At 38.8% G+C, this 13344-nt stretch overlaps 1 protein-coding gene across 6 annotated transcripts in view; it reads right to left on the bottom strand.

The window, feature by feature from the left end:
- Positions 1 to 13344, bottom strand: part of KATNAL1 (katanin catalytic subunit A1 like 1) — a 125341-nt gene that overhangs the window by 75900 nt on the left and 36097 nt on the right. The gene's annotated exons all lie outside the window — the stretch shown is intronic.

Genomic DNA, 13344 nt, shown 5'->3' with positions numbered 1-13344 from the left:
TACTCTCTTAGTCAGTAAAACTATTAAACCAAGAAGCCCCAAACCTCACTTGTTCCCCTTTTCCAATTCATGGCTATAACTATTAGATCGGTTCTTAAAAGTACTTTTCTGGGGGGAAAATGTGCTTTTCTATAAAATATACTAGTTGACACAGTTTTTAAATACATATAAATGATATGCAGAACAGCAATTACTTTGTCAAAAATAACTATTAATCACCAATAGAGGGCAATACAGACTATTTCCATCTAATAATCTTAATAGTGTAATGGAAAGTCAATGACTTTTATTCATTAATGTCCTAAACCAAAACTCAGTCACTTTAAAAAAACAAAAGCATTTGAAACTAATATAACATTGTATGTCAATGATACTTCAGTTTTTACAAAAGCATTAAAAGCTGAAAGGACAGGAATTCAAAATACATCTATCTGCACAGTTTACCTAATTTATTGATTACAATCCAAATCACTTCCTCTGCTTCTGTACATTTCTGTGAATGAAAATCCAACATTTCATTCACATTACAAGCAGTAGGGCTAAACAATGAAATCTTTTCATATACAAATTAATTTGTGTGTGAAAAAGTTATTTGTGCGTTGAAGGTGTCAAAAATCACAGAATCATTCAAATTACACCGCCCCCCAAATGTGAATGACAAACTTTGAGAACCATGGATGGTGAAGGATGTTAGCTAAACGTGTGGTGACCATTTCACAATGGTCATCATTCTGTACACCTGAAACTAATGTTGTATGTCAATTATAACTCAATTTTCTAAAAGTTTTGACAACTATATAAAGGTAACCATGTACACATAGTGACACATTTTGTTTCATGTAATGTGAAACGTGTCCTCTTCAAATAGACAAATTCTAAGGTTTCTTAGCACAGTATTTAGCATCTCTCTTTGGGTGTTGGGGAGACTATCTACTCTGCGCCTAACTTCTTAGTTCTTCCTTGGACCGTCTCTGCCTCTGTTCTCCTATCTTTTCTCTCTCTACTGCTCTGCCTTTACTTGTAGCCTTTCAGATCCCATGTGTACTGCTTTTTTTTTTTTTACCCATATGCCATACCTATTATTATCCCTTTTCCAACTTCATGCTTTCAATTCATCCATCTCCTCATGGAGTCTCTCTTCCTGATATCAGAAGTGACACATATATATATAACTCAGAACCCACCAAAACAGGAAAACAGATGCAAAGTCAGGAAGGATGCAAACTCAAGGCAACAGAGGTTAAAAAAAAAAACAAAAACTGTTGTACAACACCTTCAGACTGTTGGAATGAGACCACGACATGAAACTGCTAAGGATAAGAGAAGCTAAGAAAAGTGTGTATCTATTAGGTTACTGCACACTGACTTCTGAATCTTTGGAGTTGAGTCCAGCCCAACAATTATTTATTGACCACCTATTAGGAGATATACAGCCACTAGTGTGCTAGGCCCCAGGAGGAGACAAAGATGCATAAGCAATCTTGTGAAAGAAATCACAGGGAAGGAACTGGAAAACAGTGTATAGTAAAATGGTTACAAGGCATTCTCGACTATAAAGATATGACTGTATTATTAGTACAGTGCATGCTTAGTCTTTTAAGCATCTGCCAATAAACCAAAATTGTGATGAGACTGATGGAAGAAAACTAAAAATGTTACCATCTCTTCTAGTATTTCACTGCAACAACTATCTTTTGACTAAACGTGTGTTCTGTTTTGCTGAAGGAGTGGAAAGCAGTAGTGCAGGACTTTACTTTTTATGTTCACATATTTGTGCGTGTGTACACGTTTCCCCCGAATCAGACTCGTGGGTGAGGCCGCAGACGATAAGATGAGAGCAGCAATCTCTTACACACACAACATACATCAAGTGTGCCCTTCTGGTAGCAGCTGCGCCTACTATTTAAATAATCTGTCACTGTCTGTGGGCCTGCGTTTTGGACGCACGGCCAGCCTGAAGCTGGTGCTCACCAAGAGCAAGCCCACCCCTCACAGCCGCACGCCTGGATGCTGTCAGCGGCTGGGCCAGCCCCGCGAGGCCTCGCTGCTTAGGGCTGGACAGGAGAGAATCCTGAAACACCGCTTCTGCCATCTCAGCTTGTGCCTTCTTTCCCCACCTCAGCTTGCTCTTTAACGGCCGCTCAGGGGTCCCGCTGCAGGCCATTTTGCACACACATCCAGTTCAGGAAAGCAGTGCTGTGAGGAGAATTTTCAAAGCTCTTACACAGGCTGCATTCCCATGTTTGCTGCCACTCAGTATTCTGAGGGGCTTATAAATGGTCTGAATGAAACCGCTCAAGAAGCCAGATGTGCCGTCTGCGGCAAGACCCGCGTCTCACAGAGGGCGCGCCTGTGCTCCGAGAAAGCCTTCGGTTCCATCTCACTGCAGTTGGATATTACGTCTGTAACAGACTCTATCAACTTCCCGAAGGACATCCTTGACTCCGTTCTGCACCTCCTCCATTAGCGCACCAGTGCACAATGTCGTGCTTCAGTGTAAGGATTCGGTGACAGCTCCCAGGCTGAGTGAAAAATAAGTCTCAGGGCTTCTTTTACTGGCTTTTTTAAAAAGAGACTTCTAGGGGCATCTGGGTGGCTACACAGGTTTAAGTATCTGATTTCAGCACAGGTCATCTTGCAGTTTGTGAGTTCGAGCCCCACCTCGGGCTCTGTGCTGATAGCTCAGAGCCTGGAGCCTGCTTTAGATTCTGTGTCCTCCTCTCTCTCTGCCCCTCCCCACTCATACTCTGTCTCTCTCTCTCTCTCTCTCTCTCTCTCAAAATAAACATTAAAATTTATAAATAAATAAGTAAATAAAGACTGGAAGTCTTTAACCCTACTGAAGTAGGGTTACAAAGCACCACCAACCTCTGCCCTGCTGGTCAAAGAGAAGACGACACTGTACCAGCCTATGGTATTCCAACTATAAAGAATATCTAGTAGATCTGCAGATATAAGACTAGAAGGTCTATGCTGTGCTCATTTCTCCTAGATTTCCCTCTAGGAATGGAAAGAAATGTGCTTTTTTTCTGTCATGTGCAAATAAGCCTAACTTCTTCCAAAAATCCAGTATTTTCTCTTTCTAAGCTACATTAAATATCAATATTATATGTAAATGTTTTTACCAGAACTAGTTGTAATAGCAAACACCTGAAAACAACCTAAATGTCCATTATCAAAACAAATACATACATTACTATATATTCACATAATGATACAATTCACAATATACACATGAACATGAGTTATAATTACATGGAACAACACTGGATGAATCTCAGGACAATTATGTTGAGTGAAAAAGTAAGCTCAAAAGACACATACCATAAGCAACATAGGATACTGTTTGGGGACACAAATATATGTACTAAAAGTAAGGAAAGGCAAGGGAATGATAAATCCCAAGTTCAGGACTCTGAACTAGAAGGGAGGAGAATAGAATGCAGAGGAGCCCATAGGGAATCTTCAAAAGTCATCGTACAGTTCTTTATCTTAAACACTTTGGTGGGTCCATAGAAGCTATTGCGTTGTGATGCCTTATACCATACACAATTTTAATTATTTACATTATCTACTGAGTAGATAAAACTTTAAATCTGATTATACTATAACACTAAGTAGAAGATCTAGACACCTAAAAAGTGAAATGATAGAACTGCTACAAAGTTTTTGGCATGTTCCAGAAATACGCATGTGCTAGTGACATGGACTCAGAGTTCACATCCTCGGTTGAACCTACAAGACTACTGCCTGGCAAATCTCTATAAAACATCAGGCAACAGAAAGAGGTCTGCATTATAGCACCATACTTCCATGGTTCCAGAAGTCAAGGGAAAGAAACCCTCTTTCAAATACGTCCTTCATTCCACACCATCTTAAGTAACAGGGTTTATAATACTATCACAATGTTCTCCAACTATTATACAATCTCCTTAAGATTCCTAGCCATTGACCTCTATTTCGTCTAGCATTTTGTTTAATGATTATTCTAAATTTTTTTTTGTTCATACATTGTTAGAATTCTGGTATAAGAATAAGCAATTTAGAACAGGCTCTATATATGGCCAAGAACATAAGCCAGATTACTTAAAGTTAACTTCTAGAAAAGAAAAAAAAATAATCTTATTTTGCTATTATATTAATTTATAAAACTCCAGAATTAAATAAACAGAAAAACAACTCTATCTCTAATAAAAAGATAAGAAACATAAGTTCAAAGTAGTTCATACTGATATTTTTGCTATAAGAATTTGAGAGTCAACATATGAGACTTCTGAGTACAGGCAAAAGTATTTAAGAAAGCAGGAGGCAAAAAACAAAGTTTAAATAGAAATGAGAGGACTTATGATTTGAAACTAAACATTAATGATTAAGAACCTTAATGTCTACTCTCATATATGACTGCTATTTTTTCAAACCAGCAAATATTTATTAGTTACCTAATAAGTAGAGATCCATGCTGGGTGTAATACTGACATAAAAACATTGCAGGGCACCTGGGTGGTTCTTTCGGTTAAGCATCCAACTCTTAATTTCAGCTCAGGTCATAATCTCACTCGTTCATGAGTTCAAGCCCTGCAAGCCTGCTTAGGATTTTCTTTCTCCCTCTCTCTCTGCCCCTTCCACAATTTTTTTGAAAGCAAAAAAAAAAAAAAAAATTGCAAACAGTATTCCTATCCTCAGAAGAAACAACACAGTGATCTGAAGTCAGCATGAGATTTAGAAACCCTGGGGGTGTCTGGGTGGCTCAGTCAATTAAGCGTCCAACTCTTTGTTTCAGGTCAGGTCATTATCTCAAGGTTCGGGAGATCGAGCCCCCCATCAGGCTCTGCACTGGCAATGTGGAGCCTGCTTGGGATTCTCTCTGCCTCTCCCCACTTGTGCTCTCTCTCAAAAAAAAAAAAAAAAAAAAAAAGAATTAAAAAACAAAAAGAACGCTGAAACCTGGGGGCCTTTTTACTCTGAGGTCTACCAATTACTGGTTATATGAGCATGTCACTTAATATCTACAATCCTCATGTTCCTCCTCTAAATGGAGATGTTAATACTTCATAGAATTTGCAAATATATTTGTCACTAATATAACATTAGTACACAACTCAATAAATGTTAACACCATATAACCACAAGTAGATGAAGACACAGAACATTTCCCATATCCCAGAAAGCTTTTTCATGGTTCCTTTTAGTCAATATCAGCCCAGAAGGTAAGCACTATCTGACCTTATTATCATAGATTAGGTTTGCCTGTTCTAGTTTCAGAGAAATGGAATCCTACAGGACAGACTGTGTACTTGGTCTCTTTCTTGCAACATTACCTGTGAAATTCATCCACGTTCCTGCATGGAACATGAGTTAATCTTTCTTCAATGCTGTGTGGTATTCTATTGTGTAAATATAATTAAAACATGTATATTCTACTGTTGATGAACACTTGAGCCATTTTCCATTTGACATTATTATTAAAGCTTCTACGAATATGGGGTTGTGTTCATGGTAAATGTAGCATTCATTTCTTTGTCACATACCCAGGAACAGAACTGCTGGATCATAAAGTATACGTAAGATTAGCTTCAGTAAATATAGCTAAACAGTTTTCCGCAGTGGTGACGCCATGCTACATTCGCATCAACAGTATGAGAGTAGCAGTCTCTCCATCTTAGCCATTCTGGTGGAGGTACAATGGCATCTCATCATGGCTTTACTTTACCTTTCCTGAGTGACTATGGACGTGGAGCACCTTTGCAACAATATGCTTCTTGGCCACTTAAACACGGTCTTTTGCAGAGTATCTATTCCAGTTTTTAGTTCACTTATTTTTTCAATCAGCTGTCTTTTTCTTATTGATTTATTGACTGTCACTCTTTATATATTCTGGACGCAAGTCCTTGGTTGGATATATGCACTGTAAATATCTTCTAGTACATGGCTTGCCTTTTCACTCTCTTAATGGTGTGTCTTTTCATGATGAGAAATCATAGTTTTAGAATTCTGATCTACCAACCTTTTGTCTTTAATAATTTTGTGTCCAGTTTTATAAATCTTTGCTACCCCAAAATCATGATGTTATCACTTCATGTCCTCTTCTGGAAACTTTAGCTTACTACCTTTTACATTCTAGGTAATTATTGATTTCAAATTAATTTTTCTATATAATGTGAGGTACGAAGTGTCAAGATTTCCTCCCCCATAAATACTCAATTAACCCAGCAGCATTTGGTGATAAGACCCACTTCTCCCTACTAAACTGCAGTTACGACCTTCTGCATACATTTCGTGACTTCACAAACGTGAACCTTTAATGATAAGTTCCAATTCCTAAAAGAACTTTAGAAATTTTAGTTGTTTGCTATCAGAAGATTCAAAACAAGTATTTGATTACGATTGTTCAGGAGTCTGTTCAAAATATGAATTTTTTAAATATCTGAAATTTTAACGAATGCAAGACAGCATGCTACACAATATAATAGGCTGTAATAGGGTAAGTTTTCCCTCATTATCCAACACATAAATCAATCACACCCAGAAATACACTGAATCAGGTCATGCTGATATGAGTTGTTTTGTGTCCTCAAGGGTACCTTTTGTACTCTTCAGACGCTTAATTTGATTTTTAAAATATTCGACTTATTAAAGTTAAAAAATGCAAAAATTGTTATTCCTTAAAACTTTTAGACTCAGCTTACAAATCTTTTCCTATGTACAAGACTGGCAGATTTTAGAAGTCACTTTTAAGAGGCTTTTGAATGATGTTTTGTTCCATTTCAAATGTGGTTAATTAAATGCCACCAAAATTTTTTACCTACATTTATAAATGTAATATATTTTATTTCTTTCTTAGTTCCTCAATTTTATTTCCTTCTTACTCAATAAAGCATAATAATTTACATATAAATACTTTTACAAACCTAGTAAATTAGACTTGTAAATAAGCCTAAACTTCTCCTAAATGTTCCACAAAAGTACTTAACATAAATTTTTAGGGAAAAAAATCACAGACCTCCATTATTCCATAATACATTAAAGCTGAAATTGCATGCTTAACACTCTCACTAGCCATATCTTCTGAAATTACAAGTACATAAAAATAATAAGTAAATACGCAAATATGCACTTATCCCTTAAACAGAAAAATATTACAATAGCTCTGATTCTCTTTGACATTTCTATTCTTAATTCTAAATCTTCCTGGAGTTGAAAGATGCTTACCCACTACAGAAGACAATTATCATCCAAGTTAACCAAGGGAAGATTTAACCAGAAATTTCAGGTGGTATCAGATCTGGAGCTATAGATACTCTCACACCAAATATTATGCAATACCATTTAATATCATGGGAGTTGCCTTCTTAACATTTTGACATTATCCACATTATCCACCAGACAGCTAGGATAGTAACTAAATGTTTGTCGGCAATTTCGATGGGATATACTAATCCTTCTTTAAAGCTATGTGATACCAGCCATTCTACTAATCCCAAAGGTTGGGGGGAGGGGATGGTGCCATTACGATTAGACTAATTCGTTAGTCTAATGGTAGAATTCTACCCCTCCCAGGAAGGTTAGTTAATTACTTGATTGTACTTTGCTCTTCTTTAACTAAAGATAGCCTTGTGTTTTCCATGAAACTCTAACGCCTTTACATCTGTAAAACTTGGGGTGCCTGGGTGGCTCAGTCAATTGAGCATCCAACTCTTGATTCTGGCTCAGGTGATGATCCCCAGGGTTGTGGGACTGAGTTCCCAATCAGACTCCACACTGAGCGTGGAGCCTGCGTAAGAGTCTCTCTCTCCCCCTCTGCCCCTCTCCCCCTTTGGTGCACTCTCTAAAATAAAAAATAAATAAATAAAAATAAATTTGAACACTTAAAATATTTATTTTCTGCCTAACTCTAAAGACCTCAAAACTAAATGGTTAATGGCATTCTTACAGGTTATAAAAGCTATATAATTTCTACAGATATTAAAATTGAACTTTTGTTATCTCCCAGTTCTTTGTCTAACTTATAGTCAAGTTCTAAGATTATTCTATTTATTTTTAAAACACAGACACAAAAAACATATGAGATGGTCCCTGCATCCAAGAAGCTTAACATTTGGCTAAAGATATGTTCATATATTTTAAGAAATATACTGGGCATCCCTTTTTGTCCACACATAAACCCTACAGCTAAGCCTCACTGAGTTCTCCGCTCAACTAGAAACAAGAGTCCTCAAGACAACAAATTATAGGACAAGACCATCAAGAACTTATAATTATAGAAGCATAAAAAAATATGGTAACGACAACAAAAGTAAGCTGAAGTCCTTCCCACTATAAACCGTGTAGGAATTCTGGATTAAATGTAACAAAATACCCTTCTATATACATAGGTGGTATCACCAGAGGATAAGAGAAATACCTAATGGCCAAAAATAAATAAATAAAAGAGAGCTGATGACATGGAAGTCCTTTAGGATTTCCAGGCCTCACCCACTAAGGACTCGAGATTTAATGACCACACAGAACAATCAGAGACAAGGCCTTAGGCCCGCATCACTCAGAGAAGGAGCCATTAGACTGTCACAGAAAGCCAGGACTGTCAAAGGACTACAATCTCAGTGAGAGGGTTGAATTTAAAACCCACATGTTGAAGAAGCAAGTGCATCTGTTTATCTGGCCTATGTTCCATATCTGTGGAGTGAAGCCAATGTGTCCCCTAGAAAGAGTAACCTCAAGCCTGCTATCATGTGATTCGGGACTCAGCTCGATGCCTCAGACAAAGAGCTTTACCTTTGGGTGGGCCTGGGCCTGGGCAGAACAACACTCAGGGCACCTGGCTGACATCAACATACACCCTCTCAGGAGTGACCTCCCTCCACACAAGCGCATCTCAGGATGACGAAAATTACGGAGAGACATTAACTTTACCACAAGCAAGAGTCATCAGAAAAAAGTTAAAACTCCCAATAACTTCTGATAATAGAACTATCAATTATAGACTATAAAATGAATGTGTTAGACAGTCCTTAGGGGCACCTGGGTGGCTCCATCAAGTTAAGCATCTGATTTAGGCTCAGGTCATGATCTCATGGTCACGCTGGGCTCTGCACTGAGCCTGGAACCTGCTTAAGATTCTCTCCTCCCTCTCTCTGTCCCTCTCCCCAACCTGCACGCATACATGCTCTCCCTCTCTCTCTTAAAAAATAAAATAAAATTTTTAAAAAGATGGTTTTTAAAAGCATGAAGAATTTGAAACAGGGGTACCTGGGTGACTCTGTCGGTTAAGCACTGACTCTTGATCTCAGCTCAGGTCATGATCTCACAGTTTCATGGGCTCAAGGCCCATATCAGGATCTGTACTGACAGGGTGGAGCCTGCCTAGGATTCTCTCTCTCCTCTCTCTCTGCCTCTCCCCTACTTGTTCTCTCTCTCTCTTTCTCAAAATAAATATTTTTTTTAAATTAAAAAAAAAATAGAATTTGAAAGAAAAGAAATGCAAGTCTTAAGTAATATAAGTGAAAATAAATCCACACTTAGATTAAGTCATCATAGAATTGTTAACACCAAAGACAAAAATAAAATCAGGAAAACACTGGGAGAGAAAAGACAAGTTATCTACAGTTAGACTGATAATGCAAGCCAGAAGGTAAAAATAATACAATTGCTAATGTCATCTTCAAAGCATAGAAAACAAAGAATCTAGTATTCTATACAAAACTATCATTTAAACCTAACGGGAAAATAAGTCCGAGACAAAACCTGAGGGTTTACCACTAAAAGAGATGTAAGGACTACTGAAGAATGTACTTCAGCAAAGAAACTGATGCTAGAAAGAGTGAAATGCAAGGAATAGTGAACAAAACAACTAGTAAACGCATGGATAAATCTAAGCATTTTATTAGCTCATTCATTCAACAAATATTTACTGAATGTCTGCACTATGCCCAGCACCATTCTTGGTGTTGAGGGTACAGCAGTGAAAACATCAAAGGCCTTGACCTTACAGAGCTTCCAATGTAGTAGGGATGGTTAATAAGAAGTACAGATTAGGGTATCGGGCAGCAATGACTGTGAAGAAAAGTAAAGCAGAATAAGAGAACAGAGTGCTGACAAGCGAGGGGGTAACTTCTTTAACTTTTTGAGTATAGCTGACACATAACATCACACGAGTTTCACATGTACCATGTAGTGACTACGTTATGCTGTGCTCACCACAAGGGGCGCCACCATCTGTCCCCAGACAACTCTATTACAATATCATTGACGACGTTCCCTATGCTTCACCTCTCGTCCCCATGGCTTGTTCACTCTATAAATGGAAGCCTGTACCTCCAACTCCCTTTCCGCCATTTTTCCCAGCACCGCCTCCCAGGGGGTAAACATTTTAAATAAGGTGGTCAGCGTGAGACTTTATAGGTCACATGTGAAGAAAGGCCTGAATAAGGTGTCATCTAAATGAACATCAGTCTTCTAAATGCCCCTGAGGGGGCAAGGGAATGGGTGATGAAAACTGCACATATTTCTTGAGTACATCCTCAGGCGCCAGGCTGTTCTTTACACATCCCTTGCATTCAATCACTTAATTCTCAAAATAACCCCAAGAGGTAACTGTAGATCCCCATTTAATAGAGGAGGAAAATGAAGGAAAGGTTCAATGGCTTGTCCTCGCAGACACTAAGTGACAAAATTAGGATGAATCCTCAAAGCCTGGCTCGTTATCAAGCTCCAGGCAAAGGAAACCGCCTTCCTAGAATCTTCCTCCTATTCCTTGCATCCACAGTGCCTAGGACACAGTGGGTGCTGGGTATGTTGAGCTGGACCGGATACAGAAAGAGCACAGGGATGAGGACTAGCGAACAACCAGCAGCCATAAGAGAAAGAGAGGAGGACACAGTCAGAAAGGAAAAAGAGGAAGAAGAAAGGAATACTGTCATGTCACAGAAGCCCTATGAAGAAAGTTCCAAGGAAGAAAGATGGCAAACGTTATCAAATGTTACAAAAATTAAATACAGGAAGCCTTGAGAATAGGCATTCTGTCATTAAGTTGGGAAGATGTCTTCAAGAATTCAGTCCCAATACCGCAATGATGGAGACCCAAGATCTCTAGTTTTCAGGGAAGCGTGGCCATGAGAGACGAAACACAGTCTGCCCGAGGAGCACAGGGGGCAATGGTAGTAGCTCAGGTGCAGCGAGGGGGAAGATTCGTTTCCAATAAAAATTTAGAAGTAATGTGTTAGGATTTCATTCTGACTTACTACTATTTTGTGCCCATTCCTTAGTCTATCTCTAATGAATTAAAACCTCTATCTTTCATTTGTCTTTTCCATAACATAAAAAGAAATGGTAGAAATACCAAGATATTAGGCACTTATTGTAATAAATCTCTATAATTCCAAAATAAAGTCTTCAAACGGGTGACTGGGTTCTACAAAATAAGGGACATGTTCCCTAGAGTAAACTTACATAAAAGAAATAAAATAATATAAAATAGCCAAATGAAATGACCTCCCACTCTCGGGATACTTTCTATCAGAATTTAGACCCTGGAAAAAATATCTACTCCCTCTGTCCTCACTCTCAGATGATCTTGCTTGCTTTTATTCCCCTCATCGAAATAACCAGAAGAGAATTTCCACAAATGCTCACCTCTCTACCTACACACTTCTCTACGTCTATATCCTTGTGACAACGAGCCTTCCCCCCAGTTACCCTGAGTCAGCCCTTGTCCACTCCAGCACACTGCCCCTGATACCAACCCCTCCCTCCCTGGCGTCATCAGCTTCCCCCTCCCTTGCAGCATTCTTGCCAGCCTACAAACACCGTGCTAGGCCCCTCCTCTCTGAAGCAACAAATCCTGACGCTACGTCTTCCCCAACTACCACTCAGTTTCTCTGCTCCCCTTGTCAGCAAGACTCAGTGAAAAAATTACAAACACTCATTGTTTTCAATTCCTCTCTTCCCGTTCTCTCCATCTACCCCATTATTTGCTACCATTCCACGAAAACTGCTCAGCACAGTCACCAATGAGCTAATCCAATGTTGCTAAATCCAATACAATGTTCAATCCTTATCATACTTGACCTACGTGCAGAATTAGATAAAGCTGCTTACTAGAATCCTTAAACCCCAATTTCTCCTAAAAAATAGAGACGATAGGGGTACCTGGGTGGCTCAGTCAGTTGAGTGTCCAACTTCGGCTCTGGTCATGATCTCACGATTCATGAGTTCCAGCCCCGCGTCAGGCTCTCCACTGTCTTAAGAAGCCCACTTCAGATCCTCTGACCCCCTCTGTGTCTGCACCTCCCCCACTCACGCTCTCTCTAAAAAATAAGTACTAAAACGTTTAAAAAATAGAGATGATAATAATAGTATCTATTTTGGAGGGAGGTTGTGAGGATTAAGAAACAAATCCTGTAAAGAGTTTATTAGCACAGTACCTGGTTCACAATTAGGAATTCAAAAAATGTCAGTTATTGTGGTTAATCAACACTGCCAGCTATATTCTGCCCACTAAAAATAAAGTCCACTCCATACTCCAGAAACAGAATCCTGGAAGAGAATAGGGCTCTAGAACATTTTTTAAAAAGGGGTATAATCTCAACCTGCCAATCATATTAGACAAATAACTTATTCTACCATACAAAGAATGGTCTTAAAATTTCCTTCTTAAAATTCCTTACTTGCTGATGATTCCTAAATAACTAACACTAACCCCAAACTCTCTTAAGTTCTGGTTCTCATTTCCAGTTCCTATATAAATAGCTTGGTCTAGATATTTAATTGTCTGCTCCAATTTTCCTCTCATTATCTGTATTTCATTAATCACCAAATCCTGTCCATTCTACCTCACTAACGGCTCTCACAAAGCCAGATGCTTAAGAGGGCACAGACATGTCTGTTTCTGAACCCCACCATATCCTCGCAAAGTGCTGGCACCTGGCACAGTGCCTGGCGGCACCTCACACAGCACCTGGTATGTAACAGGCGCCAGCATCCGAGCTCGAGCTTTCGAGGATGCCTGGATGATTTTCTCTTATTAGTTTCTCGAGGCCAAGGTCTGTATGTCTATGACCTTTATACTTTCCAAAAGGCCAAAGTCCATGCCTAGCGTAGGGTGAATCCTCCTAAAATATACGCTGGAGAGATCAACGATACAGTGTTTTTCTCCCTAAAACTTCAAAACAGTTTTACAAAACAACCTCATCATAATTACATTTTATAGGGAGCAAAATGAAGTGAGGAGACATGAATGTAACTTGGAGGAATACTCAATTAGGGGTGGGACTGTTAAAAAGAAAAACACACACACAAAACTTGCTCTCCTGACTCTTAATCCCAGGAAAGTAACTGAGCCAGAGCCTG

Source organism: Crocuta crocuta, unplaced genomic scaffold (genome assembly GCF_008692635.1).
Source record: "Crocuta crocuta isolate KB4526 unplaced genomic scaffold, BGI_CrCroc_1.0 scaffold258, whole genome shotgun sequence".
NCBI lineage: Eukaryota > Metazoa > Chordata > Mammalia > Carnivora > Hyaenidae > Crocuta > Crocuta crocuta.
The sequence above is the reverse complement of the archived record's forward strand: the minus strand, read 5'-3'. Positions and strand labels throughout refer to the sequence as shown.